Consider the following 18177-nt stretch of genomic DNA (forward strand, 5'->3'; position numbering starts at 1 on the left):
AGGGTACTGTCGCATGCACTGTCTCTTTAATCTCTCTAATAACCTTCTGATGCAGGTGTTATTCTTATTTTACAGATGAAGAAACGGAAACTGGGAGGTGCCATGCCTAATTTCCCAGCTAATAGGGGGCAAACTTTGGACTTAAACCCAGGTTTTTGAATCCACACCTCCTTCTGGCATCCTATTAAACTCTCAATGATTCCCAGCTTTGGTTGCATACTGGGATCATTGGAATTGCTCACAAAGTGCTGATGCTTGGCTCCTCCCCTGAGACATTCAGAGGTAACTGGTCTAGGGGAGTGGCCTGGGTATTAGGACTTTTTTTTTTTTCTCAAGGACTTTAATGCAGAATTTTTCAAGCTCAACAGGATTGATGTGTGGGGGCAGATAATTATTTGTGGAGGAGGGGTTTTCTGTGCCCTGTAGGATGTTTAGCACTACCCCTGACCTCTCTTCCAGATGTTAGTAGTGACAATCCAGTTGTGGCAATCAAATATCTCCAGACATGGCCAATATTCCCTGGGAGGTAAGATTACCTGGTTGAGAAGCACTGCTTAAGTTACAAAGTTGTGAATAAATGACTGATCAATAACTTCATTATCAGCAGCAACTATCAATTTATTTCTTAATTTACTCCATTCATGTCATGTCAAGGAGTTGGAACAATTCATCATATGTGCCTTTTCCCAGTTGCATCAAAATTAGGAACTGCACTTGACAAATAATTTTGGAATACTGTGTTTATGTGATGATTATTTGATCTAAAGGAGAAGAGAAAGTTCTATTCATTTGTAGTTCTTTAATTCACTCTGTTATATTTTCTTAGTGTTAACTACATGTTGGGCCAGTATTTCTCAATCTTACCTGATGATAAGAATCAGCTGGAATGCTTGCTAGAACAGCAGATTCCTAGGCCCTAACCCAGAATTACTGAATCAGAATTCCTAGAAAAAGGCCAGATGATCCAGATAATTTATCAAATACCCCTAGTCTTTGGGGAACTTTGAGAAAAACTGGGTAAGGCATGGGGGATACAGAGATGAAGAAGACACAGTCCTCCTCTCAAGGAGCTATGAATCAAATAATTGTTAAGTATGATGGTAAGAGCAAACATACAGTGTGTAGAAGCCTAGAACGTAGCATAAGGAATGAATCTTACTTTGGTTGAGGAGGCATTGCTCCGAGAAGGGTGTATGTAGGATGATATCTAGCTTGGATTCTGATACATAAGTAGAACAAGCCAGAGGTACAAGGTATAAAAAAGTACATATCAGGTGGAGAAAAGCAACAAGAGAAAAGGCCTCCTGGTTCCAGTTCTATTCTATAGCCTACAGCCATACACATAGTAGATACTCAATAAATATCTGTTCTTTGGTCAGTCTTAAACCCACTGTTCATCCATCATAGTGCCCTCTTGCCAATGATTCTCACTCTTATCCTCAAATGGGTGTGAGAAAAATTTGCTTAGGCTGGAGGGTGGCCAATAGGTCAACATTGTGCATCTCATTTAAGCCCCCGATATACCCAGATTTAATTCTTTTTTTTCCCCCCTCAGAATTAGCTTTTCTATGCTTGCCTACCAACAATCTGATAACTGTGGATTTTTGAAAACTTACCCCATACATAGCTCTTTGTAGTAGCTGAATTACTGTGTATTATGTAATTACTGTGTGGGTAGAAAAGGACTCAACAAACTCCTCGAGAATGTTATTGGAAACTAGTATTTCTAGGTTGTGTAGAAAACCTATCATAAATGGACAATGGCCCTGGCATGCAAGGCTACCTGAAGATTTGGGGACATCCTTGTATGTCCTTGCTCCAAAGGCTATTTCCGGGGAAGCCTGATAAGGCAAGGTTCCTTCCAGAAGTACAAAGCCAATTCCAATGTAATCTCAGAATGGCTTTCTAGAACTACCCACTTACCATTTCCTTCATTGTTCTTTCGAATCTTTTTCATAGTATTTATCATTCACCGACATTATATTATTTATCTATTTATTTGTAGTTTCTCTTTCTTTTACTAGATTGTAAGTTCCACCAGGCCAGGGACTCTGGTAGTCTTATTCACTGTTGAATCCCCAGTACCTAAAAAATGTCTTTTATACATAGTAGCTACTCATTAAACAATTGTAGAATACTGAGTTGGTTCTAGGTCCATCTAGAGTCTTGGTTTTCGCCTCTGTAGACTCAACATGTTTTTCATTACTTGTCAATGTCTAACTCTTTCTCTGGACTGTTACATTAATTATGGCAGGGACAGTGTCTATCTTGGTTTCTATTTATCCCCTGGCCCAGCATGTAGGCTATTCTTAGTAACTATTGATTGGATTAATAGATCAGTGAATGAGTAAGCAAATCGAAACAGAAGGCCAGCACTAAATGGCTTTCATCCCATGAGCTCCATTTCTCTAATAGCACACTCACCCTCAGCATAGACGTTTGGTTCAGCAAATTCCAGGAATGAACATGTCTGATTATTAGAGTAGTCAGCTTTTCTTGAGACAGTAGTAAGACTAGAACAATGAGATGGCTGATGAGCAATAATCTTGCGACACTTGAGGTAGTAAGAAAAAAATCAAGGAAGAAAAATCCATACATTGGTGACAGGGAATCTGTTTGAAATAGTTGGTCAATATAAGTGAAACAGAGGGATTTACAAGCCAAGAAATGTGGACACATCCAGTGAGGAGAGAGCAGAGGTCAGGGAGCTGAATCTAAGGGTATAGCATGAACCCAAAAGCCTAATGGAAACCAATGGAAGCCATGGTTCAAGGTTTATCTCTTGAGTTCATGTTTACTATTTGTAGTAAGGATTCTACTCTAAGAAGCCACTCCCAACCTGAAAATGGAATTCACATTAAAAGAGGGTTATCTCTTGACATCTCCTTTAAACAAAAACCTGCTTCATGCTCAGTATATGACTATGTTCTAGATTTCTTGGCTCTCAAAAAAGGAGCTCTGGTTTTTGCAGGGTAGTTGTTGTCAGTGCCCTCAAATAAGCCTTATGACATCCTTTTCCATCATGCCACACAAAGAACATGATAATATTTGCATGACATACTTGAATACTTGAATAAAAAGGTGTGGCTACTTCACCTGCCAACTGGAGGGCCCAGGAAAGCAGTATGTCAGGCACACTGGAACTCCTTAGAGAGGTAGCAATGGGGGTGCAGCCCACTGTCTAGAAGTTCTACACTGGCGGATGTGTTATCAATTTCCAAAAGTTGTGGAGGGATGATTTCATGGTAGGGTTTTTTTTTCATCCAAGAACTATTTACTGAGCACCCACCATGTTCCAGGCACTTTTCAAATCAAAGCACAAAACTGTGAATAAAACACAAACCCCTCTTTCAAAGTCACACTCTAGTAAAGTGAGATCGAAAAAAGACAGACCTGTATCACGTGATAACTGGGCTGTGAAAATCAATCCAGCAGTGTGAGCAGAACAGCAAGGAATGGGTATAGGGGCAGAGACATGAGCAATCTTATGCAGACAGTGAGAGGATGTCTGTTGGTTTCCTACTGTGGCTATCACAAGTTACCACAAACTTGGTGGCATACAACAACACAAATTTATTATCTTACAGTTTTGGAGGTCAGAGTCAAAAATAGATTGGCAAAGCTGCATTCCTTCTAGATGCTCTAGGTGAAACTCGAGTTCCGTGCTGTTTTCAGCTTCTAGAGGCTCCCTGCATTCCTTGGCTCCTGATCCATTCGTCCATCTTCAAAGCCAGAAACATAACATCTTCAAATCCCCCTCCTCTCCTTCTCTCTCTTCCTTCTTATAAGGACCCTGTGATTATAGTCGGTCCCCTTAGAGAGTCCGGGATAATCTCCCTATCCCAACACCCTTAACTTAATCACAACTGCAAGGTCTATTTAGCCACAGGTCTATTTTGCTACATAAGGTAACACATCTGTGGGTTCCAAGGACTGGGACGTCATCTTTGCGGGGGGTGGGGTGGGGTATTATTCTTCCTACTATAGTAGGATTCTCTGGTAAGGTGTCATTTGAGCAATGGACCCCAAAGGAGGCTCGGGAGAGCTCCCCTGAGCCATGCAGGTCTCAGGGAAGAGGGTTCTCACCAGTGGGAACAGCAAATGCAAAGGCCCTGAGAAGGGCGTGGACTTGGCTTGCTTAAGGAATGGGAAAGAGCCCAGCATGCCTGGAGCAGAGTGAGGGAGAACTATGATAGGAGAAAAGATCACAGAGGGGTAGCAGCAGTTCAGGTCAGGCATGTAGGGCTTAGTGGACCACATCAAGACCACATGAATAACCTTATTCAATCTTACCTGATAAGGTAGCTGCTATTATTTGCCTCATTTTCAAGGTTAAGAAACTGAGGCTCAGGAAAGTTAAATATAATGAGCTCGAGGTTCCACAACTCGCAAGGAGTAAAGAACAGTTTTATCGTGGGCTACCAGATTCCAGAGTTCTCACACTTGACCCCTCTGCCGCGCTGCCTCCTCAACCTTCTGTGGTCCAAAGAGCTAGCACGCAACTAGTACTCTTAGAAGAATGAGAAGTCCACTGAGGTGGAGAAAACACCCTTGTCCTTTGGGGTCACTCTTTCCACTACGATGCAGACGCCATGTCGGTGGGACAGAAAGCGTGAGGGGCAAGGCCCAGATAACTGCCCTCCTACCAATTCCCCAACTGACAACAAAATTAAGGACTGTGACAGCAAGTTTGTAACTAAAATTAAGCCAGGTAACCTTTTGTCCTTCATTCAGGTTTAGCATCTGTTAGTGGGGATACACAGTTGTAAATGTATCTTTGCAATGGGAAAGAAAAGAGAAATTCAGATGAATATGAATTTTCAAAACAGAAAAATGGGACTTGGTGCCATGAAAGACCCTCGGTATTAACAAAAGATTATCCAAAGCTTTCTCTATAATAAGTCGTCTGCTGCTTGTGTGCATGCTTGCACATGCACACTACACACACACACACAATTTCTGATATTTAATCGACTTTTTTTTTTTTTTAGAAAAGCACTAATCACCAGAAGTGCCTTTATTTTGCATTGCCTACCTCAGTTCTTTTCCTTTAGCTCAGAGATTTTGTCATACTTCTTCGTGAAAGAGAGGAGTCTTGGGATGATTTTGTAGGTTGTGTCCCCATGGGGCTCCTGGAATGGATTAAAAATTTCTAGAGATTTCTTAGTCACAGAGAAATCTTTCTTCCTTCTTCCCCAAGTCTCATGCTCTGTGAGTGTGGTGCGTTTAGAGGAAGAATCAGGCCCAGTGTGATTGGAATTGTTGCTAGAACAGTCCAGTCATGTGGACTATTAATAAAATTATATGTTTATAGAAAATTGGGCAATTTAAAAGCAGAGCTATGTGTTCCTTTCCAAACACCTTCTCGGTTGTTTAGAATAGAATTGTTAAGCATGTGAGTTGATTCTTTAGTTTCCAGTATTCACAGCTCCCACTCACATCTTTGAAAATTCCTTTATGGCATCTACTTACAGTAGTCAAACTGCAAAAGTTAAATAATATGTATTAAGAAAAAAATACACCCCTGTGGCTGTTTGAGCTTTTGTCATCACATTGGAGCCAGGAAACCTAGGGGACCTGCATTGTTCCTGCAGCCCTTGAGCTTGCAGAAACAAAACAGAGTACACAGCATTCGAAATCATAAAGCATCCCCTTGGTGGGATCCGTACCACAGCCCCCTGCTTGGCCACGAGGTCATGCTTCCCACACACCCCCGCCTCTCCCGCCTCCCCGGATTCCTTTACACATGTGGTAGCTCTGCAGAGGAGGCCTCCGTCACTACATTGTGATGTTCAACCTCTCATGTCTCTCTACCTCGACCCCATGTTGTCCCACAGCTGCCAATAAAGACCAACAGACCCGAACAAGCAGAACAAATCCAGGTGAAGTCTGAGAAACATCCCCCAGGGGAAATTTTGCCTTGTGGCCTCTGTCATTAGCACAATGAGGCAAGAAAACATCACAATGGGGAACCCAGAGGAAAATGGCCTTTTTGACAGGGGAAACATAGCCCCACGTAGTGTTGCCACATTTAAAGATATTCCACGATGCACTGATTACAAGTACAATGTCTCAATTTTTAGAGACCGAGGGTCCCTGAAGTGAGCAGAACATGCTCCTGTGACTTTAAGGGTTCACATGACCCATGCTCAAGCTTCATCTAGTTATCTGGCTGCGGCATTTGGGGCAGTCAGCTCTGCTGACAGGGAGGGGCAACTGGGAATGAAATTGGAAAGCAACAGGTCTGTGCTTAGGTTTTTCCACGTATGAATGCTTGCATATACCTCTGAACCTCAATGTCCACATAAGGAATATGGGCTTAATAATATTTCTCTTAGTGGGCTGCTGTGAAATGAAAATGACATCATACCAGGGGAATTACTTTATAAGTCATAAAATGCTACAAAAATGTAATTTATTGAATCAATAGTGGGAAAACCCAGAACTAACGTATTGGCCTGGTACTCATCTATTTCGTTCTGTTTAAGTGTGGTAACCTCTTTTCAGATGAGGTTTTGATATCTTGTCAGTAATTGGTGTCGAGACCAACTCATTCTTAATATTATTTTCAACTGGCCAGTAATAATGTAATAATGCAGAATTGCATTAGTTATCATGAAAACACATAACTCCTACTTGTGAAGTAGTTGTAAGATTTCAAAACCACGCAGCTATTTTGGAAGACTGACCAGGGGACAGGTTGGCTGAAGTTGCAGTGGGCTCTTCTATTGTAACCAGAGCTAGGCATTTTTGTTTGCAGAAGGGCTGGTTTCTTCATGTGGAAGCTAGTTTCTCTTAGACCAAGACAACTGTGTAATTCTCCACTAGTCATGATTTAAATGTAGCCCAAAACATGGCACGTGGCATGAGTAATGTGGTGACTCAAACTGTTTGATGCTGCATGATGGTCCCTACAAGTGTGCACGCTCTAAGTTCAATGCAATAGCTTCAGGCATTGCTGCTCTGGGGGGATGGTCTTCCTCTGCATTTTTTTTTTTCTCTCCTTCCTTTTTATTTCTTTTTTTTTCTGATGGTTATTATGCCCTCACTCCCTTTTTTTATTCAGTTCTTTGAGTCTATAACACCAAGAAAAGCTTACAGTTGGTCACACTCAATCAGGCAAGCAGCTTTGGTCGGTGAATCAGATCAAATTAATACAGTTTGGTGGAACCCTTTGCTGTTGAAACCCCTCGATCTCCACTCAGGAGCATCTCTGCTGAGGGAACTGGATTGTACTATTAGGCCACGTGCTGGAGTGGGAGAGGTACATGCAGGCACATTTGGGAAAGAAGCAAATACCTATAGTTGGAAAACAAGAGGCAAGTGCAGCTCTCCATTCAACATACTCAGAGTGGAATGGAAAAGGGCAGGAAGGCTGTTTGACATACCAGAAACATGGCCAGGTAATCCAGCAAACACGACGTGCCGGCGTTATAAATTGCTTGAGTGACCTTTGATGAGAATTAAAATGCTACACATATCTCTAATTGAATATTTTTCATTTTCTCTTCTGAGTCTGATAAATCTGTGAGAACACAGAGGCATATGTAACCTACATCTTTACCCTTAACATTATTGTGATTTTCTGAGTTGTCCCATTAATTAGAGTGATTTTCTCCACATGCTCAAATTGTCAGAGTATGAATAAGAGAAATGTCTTAATGATATGATTTATTGCAGCAGCACAGAATGTTCAGAAGTAGAGAGCAAAGACCTTTTATATTTTTATCTGTTTTCATGCGCAGGCTTTCAAAAAAATAGATGTGAACAGTTCAAATTAGTTTTTCCAGGACTAGGAAACCTCAGTTGCCATTTTAGTTGCTTTTGCATTTCTAGCCCTGAAATAATATATACCATCTGTGCTCCATAAATACAGAAATGGAGTGTAAATTTGATTGTTCTATTACTTGGAACCCAGTCTTAATATCTAAAGATTTTTCATATTTTTGCCATATCCTTGAACTCAATTTAGAGAAAAAAATGAATTCAATCAGCCTTAAAAAGAAACAAGGTAAAAATCTTCTAGAATCTTCACTTGGGTTGATATTTTCCTTTTTTCACTCCTGCAGTAACAACAACAACAACAACAACAACAAATATATATACATATATATATAAAACAAATTATAATATCAAGGAGATTACAATTTGAGAATCTTTTTAAATCTTAACTGAATTTCCCATAAATAACATACATATAAAAGATTTTACTAGAAAATATTTATTCACCTTGGTTTAAAATATAAGCAGATTCCATTATTTATGGTGAATTATTTTTGAAATGACTGATAGAAGTCATCAGGTACTGTAGACAGGTATTACCAGAAACATTCAGTTCATAGAGAATATTTTAAAATACATAGAGTCCTTTATTTAGTATGAAAATCTGTTTTCATTAGGTTGGTCATAGAATTTTATCATACCCTGAGCAAATAAATGGAGAGGTACTTAAAATTTAAAATATGTTTTCCCAGTCTAAATTGTTTCTGTCCTCTAGGCTGGGAACTGCGTCTGAGGCATTTGTATTTATTTGGTACCAGGCAAAACAGCTGAATCAGTTTCTGGTGAGTTCTGGACGGTGAAATGGGCTCTGCTTGATCTTTTATCTTCCCTCATCTTCTGCAATAGGCTCAGTCCTCTTCCTGATCTCTAGAAGTCATACACTCGTTCTTCTATATTAGCCTCCTTGTCTGCTAGCACCTACCACAACTCATCTAGGGTCGGCTCAAACTACCCTCAAGAACGTGAAACTGGGGAGTCCCCAGCCACGGTTCTGTCTGGCTCTAAACCATCAGTGCCTCTGCATTGGGAGTGAGACCAGTACTGAGCTGGTTGACGCAGCAGCAGCAGCTGAGCTGAGAAACCAGATTCCCCAGCATCTTTTCTCCTAGAGGTACGGGGCCTGGAGAGCTGCTCATTCAAGACCTTGCCTCCAGTGTTAGCTGGGCAGCCCCCCACACAGTGAGCAACACCTTCAGGAAAGGGTAACCCATTACTCAAAAACAAGTTCTTCACGCATGGACAAGGTTATGATGACTCTTGTGTTACGTAAAGCGTGTTTATGGGATCCAGAAAGAACACATCTGCTTCCTTCTCAGCTCAGACTCCACCATTCCAGTGTTTCTTGTGTTTGGCAGATCGACTCTCTCATTTCCATCACAGCAAAACTAACTCTAAAACGGTACTTAGATGAGGCAAAACTTCTAGTTACAAGTTAAAATGTACTCAATATGATTACTTAACATCAAGTAGAATCTCCTATTAATATTTTTCCGTGAAATTGTCTGTTTTCAAATTAGACTCCTCTATTTTTTGGAAAAAAGGTTAAACAAAATACATAGAACTTGACCTAATAAATAGCTGTTTGATTTTCCCAGGCTTCCACCTCTCCCTCTTCACTGGCCTTTTCTCTTCCATCTAAAACCCTCTGCTCACTCTTTGTCCTCTTTGGTGTCCTCTTCACCGTTCAGCTTCTCGCTCTCCCTACTCCATCCTGCAACCACTCCCCTCTTCTGCAATCCGATTTACCTCCCACTATAAGCTTCCCCCAGGAAGCCAACAATGATCTCCCAGATGCTATCCTTCAGGTACTTTTCAATCTTATTTGTGTTTTTCTGAAGCGTTTCAGGGTTCCATTTTAGTTCCTCTTTCCTCCTCGGGCTACATTTCTTTGCATGTTTTTATTTATACTCACAATGTCTGTATTAGTTAGGGTGTGAACCAAAACCAATAGGATATATATAGACAATATGAGAAGATTTATTCTAGGAATTGGCTCACACAGTTATGGAGGCCCAGAGTTCTGTGATCTGCTGCCTGCAGGCTAGAGAACCAAGAATGATGGCAGTGTTATTCTGTGTCTGAAGGCCTGAGAACAGAGGGCCCAGTGGTTGAAGTCCCAGCCTGAACCAGAAGTGCCTGATGTCCAAAGGAAGAAGAATATGGATACCTCAGCTCAGTCAGAGAGCGAATTCCCCCTTCCTCTACCTTTTTATTTTCTACAGGCCCTCAACCAGTTGGATGATACCCACACACATTGGTGAAGACGGTCTTCTTCAGTCTACCAATTCAAATGCTAATCTCTTCCAGAGACATCCTTACAGACACACCCAGAAAAAATGTTTAACTGGCTATTTGATAATTCTTATCATAATCAGGTTGACACAAAATTAATCACCATAACTTCAAATATCACCCAAAGGTCCCTGAGTCCCAGATGAATAGTTTTGGTCCAGACCTCATTCCTGGGCTCTGAATTTCATTTCTATTTGCCTATCAGGCATCTCTGTTTAGATATTTCATAGTGATGGCATCCCAGACAGAATTCATCCTCTTCACAGTGATCCTACATGCTGCCTCCATATATCTTTTCTCCATTTCTTATCTTATAAATGATATTTTCTTAACTCAGCTGCCCAAGTTAGAGATGAGGGTATCACCCAGGTAAGTGTTTCTCCTTTAAAGCTCACGTTTTGTCAATCCCTGTGTTGCTGGGATCTTGTCTCCTAAGTAGCACTCCTTTTAGCCCTCAGGATCACCTATGTAGTTCATGACCTTAGTGTCACTTGCCCATTTGTCATAAGAGGCCCCTTTCTCGCCTTACCTTCCCATCCTTCATAAAGCTGCTAAAGTGACATTTCTAATGTGAAAATCTGATCCTTCCCTCAAACAGCTCAGAATTCTGCAAGGGCTTGGTTGCCTTCAGATAAATTGGGTTGGGAGTGTTTTGCTTACAAAGTCTTCTATGATCAAGACTCTGTCCCACCTCTACCCGTCCTCTACTTGTCCTCTCCCCACTGAACACTTTACATACTGGGAATATTGAGCCATTTTCAGTTTCCCCAAATACTTGTGCTCTACACACTGCTTGACTTGTATGCTGTTTTTCGCCTGGCTTGCCATCTACATTTATCTGCCCATTTTGTAAGACTCAGTTAAGTACTACCTTCATGTGAGGAAACTTTTTCCCCCTGAAATCGCATGCTGCCCATGTACATAGGCCTTATTTCATAACTGGAAGACTCCTTTCTCTTTGCCTGTGTTTCTCCTATAGATTGCAATTGTGTTTTCCATCTGTGTATTTGTATCACGTACAGGTGTCTAACACATAGCAGGAACCCAATAAATATTTGTTAAAGCAATGAATAAGGGAATGAATAAATGAGCGAAATTACTAAAACCATCAAGGTTTTGAAACTATGTGACGCCAAATTTTCTTCCATTTCAGTTTTTATCTTGATTCTGTGCAGACGCATCATTAATTAAATTCTGGGTGTATGACAAGCCTTATAGAGCATGATTATATTTCTATCTAAGATGAAGATAAAAATATTTGCATGTAAATGAGACAATACTCAGCCTCAGAGAAGCTCTCTCTCTCAGTACTCCACATAAACTCTATTACCTGTTGGGAAATAAATGAAAATGAATCCACTGCAGTAATGGGTTTTCAGGCCAATTTTCCAAGCAAGAGCTCATTTCTCGCTGAAAGTAAATATGCTTCCTGAGCTCATGAAATCTGCTATTGCTTATGTGTACACATGCACTGAGGATGAGTTCCCATCTCATTCAGATCCATGAGCTTTGAAATGAGCCCCAAGTGTAAGACATCTGTAGGTTCTACCAATTTCATTTGCACAAATTAACAAGCAAAACCTTAAGATTTAAAATAATTTGAGTTACGAAGGCCCCTCATATTTGAAGCATTTGCTCCTGTCTCTAAATAGAAAACTGTTTCTTAACTCCAGAAATGGAAGTGTAAGGCAATAAGGCAGGAAAATGCCCCTATTCTTTTGGTGGTTTTAGTTCAGTCTTTCTTCCCTCCTGGTTCATTCCCTTCTTAAATCTCTTGAGTTCCCTCAAGTTGCTAATGGCAGGATGTGAGGACTTAGTATATGCCAGCACTAGATGAAGCCATCATTGTAATGAAATTTAATCCTCCTAACAATGCCATGAAATGGATACTATCATTACCATCTCCATGTAACTGCCTGATGCCGGCAGAGGGCAAGTTGTATAGCTCTTAACTGGTAAATCCAGAGCTCAAACCCGGATCTGATTCTAGGACCTTGCCTGTAACCCTTTGTGGCCTGCCTCATCCGAAGCACGGTTAACCTTTGTGAGATGAAAAATTATTCCAGCTCCTTTTGAAGTCCTCATACTCTGCTTAGCAAGAATTGCACACATCCCATTGTTACATCACTCTTTACGTGCTATTTCATGAAGCAGGAGATTTCTAGTTTGTGATATGTAATAACTTGTTCAGACGGGCGAAGGACCCCCAAAACAAGAGAAGGGACTTAGGGAGGGAAATTTTTCTACTTCCCAAACATGTTATTGAGAAATAACAAAACAAAACAACATAAAAAAAAAATAGAGAGATTTCAGACTAAGCAGCACTGCCAAACTTGTTTCTAAAGGAAGAGGCAGTAAATATTGTGGGTGTAGAAGTTTCTGTCTCAACTATTCAGCTCTGCTGTCACAATGTGAAAGAAACCACAGGCAAGATATAAATGAATGAGTGTGGCTGTGTTCCAATAAAACTTTATTTACAAAAATAGGTAGTAGGCCAGATTGAGCCCATGGGCCATAGTTTGTTGACCCTCGCTTTAAAGTGTCCAGATAGATTCCTTACATTGTGTTAGCACCCCAGATGTTTGGAAATACCTAGATGATTAGCAGAATGTAGGTGACTGATAGGAGATGGATAGCATTTTGTCTTATCAGGATTGTTTCTGTGCTCCATTGCTATGGCACCACTGTTTAACTGGATGTTGTAGGAGTTCAAAGGGAGGTAATCTATTTAGACTCTAGGAGCAGGCTGTCTGGCAATTTGTGGCATCAAACTGGAAGGCTTAGAAAAGCTTTTGACAGTGATGGAACTGTGTTCATACAATTTAGAATTGCAATCTTAGCTGGGAGAATTTAGATTCAGACTCAAATACAGATAATGCAAACAAGGGTTCTATAAATCTTTGCAGTGAAACCAACAAGTGAAGCTGGGCACAGCAGATTTATGGTGCAAACAGATAAATTGCAATTTTTTCCTTCAAAAACATCAGAAAGAAGGAAAAACAGAGCCTTGCATGCAAATTTCAAGTTCATGGCTCTCTTTAAAGTTCTATTTACTTAAAAAATGGCAAGCCTCATTTAAGGTCATCGTTACTGGTATTTTCAGATGGATGTAGGGTGGTGGAGAAGTCTATGGCCATAGAGTATTTGATCTGGGCAGGCTACCCTGGCATTTCCTAGCTGTGTGCACCAGTTCTCAAACCTCTTAAGCCTGCACATAAAGTCCATAACACAGGCCTGGCACACACTGACTTCTCAACAAGTATTTGCAAAAATGACGATGTGCCTCTTCTTGATTTCTTCTGTCTCAAAGTGTGAGTCTCTGCTTTATTGGAAATAAAAAGGAAAACTAAATCTGAATGTGGAATTTTAATGACTCAAATACTCAGGAGAAAGGCTTGTAGCTATTTCTAATAATTGATCCCAGAGTCTATAAATAGATCATTCATTACCAGTTAGTCAATTCCTCAGCCTTTCAATGATGGAAAAGAAAATGAAATTCTCTTCTTATGGGCTTTTGGTATCATTAAAAAATAATTTGTATGTAAACCTGTTGTATGCATTTGATACTTTGCTTAAAGGAAACATGTTGCTCTTTCCTGTATGTGTGTGTGTGTGTGAAAGAGAGCGAGAGCAAGAGAGAGAGACAGAGAGAGAGGAAGAGGAAGAGGAAGAAGGCTAATGTGCTTCCTCTGGGTAATATACATAGATGGGGAAAATCAAGCCAAATTTCTTCCTATTTGTCCACCTTACTGATATTTCAGGAAAAGAGAGTACCCATGTATAGCTTGCACTTCCCTTCTATCCCAGGTCTGGAGGCAGAAGTTTCCAGACCCTTATACCCCAACTCTAAATTCCATGCAGTTGAGGGAGACACAAATAATACCCAAATAGACAACTAGATTAAAAGAGCAATTATAGGTAATGAAAAGACTGTTCAGGAAATAGGGTGATGTGATAGGAAGTGTTTCTTTTATACGTGCTTTCTATCAGTGATTTTTAAGGAAATAGGTAAAAACTTAAAGTGCATTTCACGCATAGCATCAGAGTCTAAATTTTCTGGTACTTGATCAATTGAATTCAAGTTTGACACTGAATATGTTGTATTAAAGTTAAAAATAAGAAGAAAGTTACTGTTTGAAACAGTCTGAATTAGAATAAATATAGAAATAAAACAAAGATTCACACTATCTGATATCCATCTATCAGTCTACCTAGACATAATTTTTCTTTATGTAATATTCCAAGCTCATGCAATGTTATTAGCCTCATGAATTTTTGGATGTTCATAGAACTGCATTAAATCATCTTTTTATTCCTCAGTCATTGAATAATAACAAAGTCATCCAAATCCACTCTTAATATTAGAGAAAACATTTTGGAAAATGTATTGTCACCAGAACATTTTAACTCTCTATGAGTTATTAATTATTGCTAATATATTGTATGCTATTAACTAAGTAAAAAATAACTATTTAGTAATGTTAGTATTTATTGAGCACCAATTATGTGCCAAGCATTTTGTATTTTCTTACCAATCTTCCAACAACCCTGTGTTTGTGTGTGTTTGTGTGTGTGTAGAGGAGTATATTATTAACCCCATAAGGAAATGAGGCTCAGAGAGCTTTCATTTATTATCTGTAACCAAATAACAGCTCAGGCAGCAAAAGGATTTAAACCCAGGTCGGTCTGTTCTCAAACAAATCTCATGTTAACTTCCAAATTTGATTATTTGAATTTTTATTATAAAATATATTCTTCATAAAAGTGTGTATGTAAAAAAATGTAATGACTAATAATAAAATGACAAATATTTCCAGTCTGCGTAGAAACTAGATGACCAGAACTTGGAAGTCCCCATGTGTCCCTACCTGATTACATCCTTCTCCTTCTCCTGCAGATTGAAACACTATTCCCAAATCCATATTAAGCTTCCCTCTTATTTTATTTATAATTTAAAAATCTAAATAGATATCTCTAAACCTGTGTTGTCCACTAGAAATATGACAGCCATATTTGTAATTAAAATTTTCTAAGAGCTACATTAAAAAAATTAAAAACAGTTGTAGTTTTATATTTTATTTAACCCAACATATACAAAATATTATTTCAACATCTAATCAACATAAAAATTATCTAAAAAATTCTCTTTTTTTATATTCTCTCTTTTTCTTCGCACTTCAAGATCTGAAAATCTGATGTGTATTTTATATTTAGAATACCTCTCAGGTTGGGCTAGGCAGACTTCAAGTTCTCAGTAGGTACATAGGACTGTGGTGGATACTGTGTTACTAACACAACTCTGAATAATGTATTATTTTTTCTGCCAGTTTTTGAGCTTTATATAAATGATGTCAATCTTTTGGGAATTGTTACTTTTGCTCAATTTATATTTTAGAGACTCGTCTGTGATAATGCACAATTTTCATTTCATTGAATAATATTTCATGATGTGTATATTCCGCAGATAATGTATTCTTCCTAATTCTGATACACCTGTGTGTTGTTTCATTTAATATGAATGATGATCTATTTATGTAGGTTTCAGGTACACATTTACAACAGTATTTTTGGTAAAAATACTTGGAAGTAGAACTGTGGTATAAATTATAGGACTTGTTTTTTCTAATGAGTTGTACCATTTTATCATTAGCAGTAGGTGAGATTATTCCCATCACTACATCCTTATTAACATTTGAGATTGTGAAATTTTAAAACATTTTTCAATCCAGTGGGCTTGAAATAGATTCCCAATATAATTTTAATTTGCATTTTCCTAATTTCCTAATGAGGTGGATATGTCTTATGTATTATATACAAATATAAATGTCTCATATATTACATAATATAGACTCTAGATATTATAAGATGTTTGTATTCCTTCTGTTGAGATGTGGTAGTCTTTTGCTCATCTCCCCCACCCCCGCCCCCGCCATTGATTGCTTGTCTTTTACTTATTGTTCTGTAAAATTTGAAAAAATATGGGGGGAGGAGTCAAGATGGCGGAGAAGTAGCAGGCTGAGACTACTTCAGGTAGCGGGAGATCAGCTAGATAGCTTATCTAAAGATTGCAAACACCTATAAATCCAACGGGAGATCGAAGAGAAGAAGAACAGCAACTCTAGAAACAGAAAATCAACCACTTCCTGAAAGGTAGGACCGGCGGAGAAGTGAATCCAAAGCGATGGGAAGATAGACCGCGGGGGGAGGGGCCGGCTCCCGGCAAGTGGTGGAGCAACGGAGCACAAAATCAGGACTTTTAAAAGTCTGTTCCGCTGAGGGACATCGCTCCAGAGGCTTAACCGGGGTGAAGCCCACGCAGGGTCAGCGTGGCCTCAGGTCTCTCAGGGTCACAGAAGGATCGGGGGTGTCTGAGTGTCACAGAGCTTACAGGTATTAGAACGGGGAAGCCAGCTACAGAGACAGAGCCGAGGAGTGACTCTCAGCTCGGGGTTACCTCGAACCGGTCGCAGGCTCGGTCAGCTCGGAGCGCGGCCGGAGGCCAGGGTGACGGGAGTAATTGGGCGCTGTTCTCTGAGGGCGCACTGAGGAGTGGGGCCCCGGGCTCTCGGCTCCTCTGGCCAGAGACCGGGAGGCCGCCATCTTCACTCCCGCCCTCCGGAACTCTACGGAAAGCGCTCAGGGAACAAAAGCTCCCGAAAGCGAACCCGAGCGGATTACTCAGACCGGCCCAGGATAAGGGCGGTGCAACTCTGCCTGGGGCAAAGACGCTTGAGAATCACTACAACAGGCCCCTCCCCCAGAAGATCAACAAGAAACCCAGCCAGGACCAAGTTCACCTACCAAGGAGTGCAGTTTCAATACCAAGGAGAGCAGCGGAATTCCAGAGGAGGAGAAAGCAAAGCACGGAACTCATGGCTTTCTCCCCATGATTCTTTAGCCTTGCAGTTAATTTTTTTTTTCTTTTTCAATTTTTTTTCTTCTTCTGCTAATTTTTTTTAACTTTTACCCTTTTTTTTTTTTTAAAGATTTTATTTATTTGACAGAGAGAAATCACAAGTAGGCAGAGGGCAGGCAGAGAGAGAGGAGGAAGCAGGCTCCCCGCTGAGCAGAAAGCCCAATGTGGGGCTCAAACCCAGGACCTGGGATCATGACCTGAGCCGAAGGCAGCGGCCCAACCCACTGAGCCACCCAGGCGCCCCCTACCCTTTTCTTTTTTAACGTTTTTTAACTAGTTTATCTAATATATATATATATTTTTCTTTTAAAATTTTTTCTTTATTGGTTTTCTTTTTTTAATTCCTTCTTTTTTTTTTTTTCTTTCTGAACCTCTTTTTATCCCCTTTCTCTCCCCTCACGATTTGGGATCTCTTCTGATTTGGCTAAAGCATATTTTCCTGGGGTTGTTGCCACCCTTTTAGTATTTTACTTGCTCCTTCATATACTCTTATCTGGACAAAATGACAAGGCGGAAAAATTCACCACAAAAAAAAGAACAAGAGGCAGTACCAAAGGCTAGGGACCTAATCAATACAGACATTGGTAATATGTTAGATCTAGAGTTCAGAATGACGATTCTCAAGGTTCTAGCCGGGCTCGAAAAAGGCATGGAAGATATTAGAGAAACCCTCTTGGGAGATATAAAAGCCCTTTCTGGAGAAATAAAAGAACTAAAATCTAACCAAGTTGAAATAAAAAAAGCTATTAATGAGGTGCAATAAAAAATGGAGGCTCTCACTGCTAGGATAAATGAGGCAGAAGAAAGAATTAGCGATATAGAAGACCAAATGACAGAGAATAAAGAAGCTGAGCAAAAGAGGGACAAACAGCTACTGGACCATGAGGGGAGAATTTGAGAGATAAGTGACACCATAAGACGAAACAACATTAGAATAATTTGGATTCCAGAAGAAGAGGAAACAGAGAGGGGAGCAGAAGGTATATTGGAGAGAATTATTGGAGAGAATTTCCCCAATATGGCAAAGGGAACAAGCATCAAAATCCAGGAGGTTCAGAGAACCCCCCTCAAAATCAATAAGAATAGGTCCACACCCCGTCACCTAATAGTAAAATTTACAAGTCTTAGTGACAAAGAGAAGATCCTGAAAGCAGCCAGGGAAAAGAAGTCTGTAACGTACAATGGTA

The 18177-nt window shown here is 40.0% G+C and overlaps 1 long non-coding RNA gene across 1 annotated transcript; it reads right to left on the reverse strand.

Annotated features, from left to right (window-relative positions):
• Positions 1-5035: 5035 nt before the first annotated feature.
• On the reverse strand, positions 5036-5924 carry LOC125080787 (uncharacterized). The gene is made up of 2 exons (XR_007121474.1): positions 5860-5924; positions 5036-5132 (listed from the first exon to the last, which is right to left on the reverse strand). It is a non-coding gene; the product is annotated as an uncharacterized LOC125080787 (long non-coding RNA).
• Between the last annotated feature and the right edge of the window lie 12253 nt (positions 5925-18177).

This window comes from Lutra lutra, chromosome 11 (assembly GCF_902655055.1).
Source record: "Lutra lutra chromosome 11, mLutLut1.2, whole genome shotgun sequence".
NCBI classification, from domain to species: domain Eukaryota; kingdom Metazoa; phylum Chordata; class Mammalia; order Carnivora; family Mustelidae; genus Lutra; species Lutra lutra.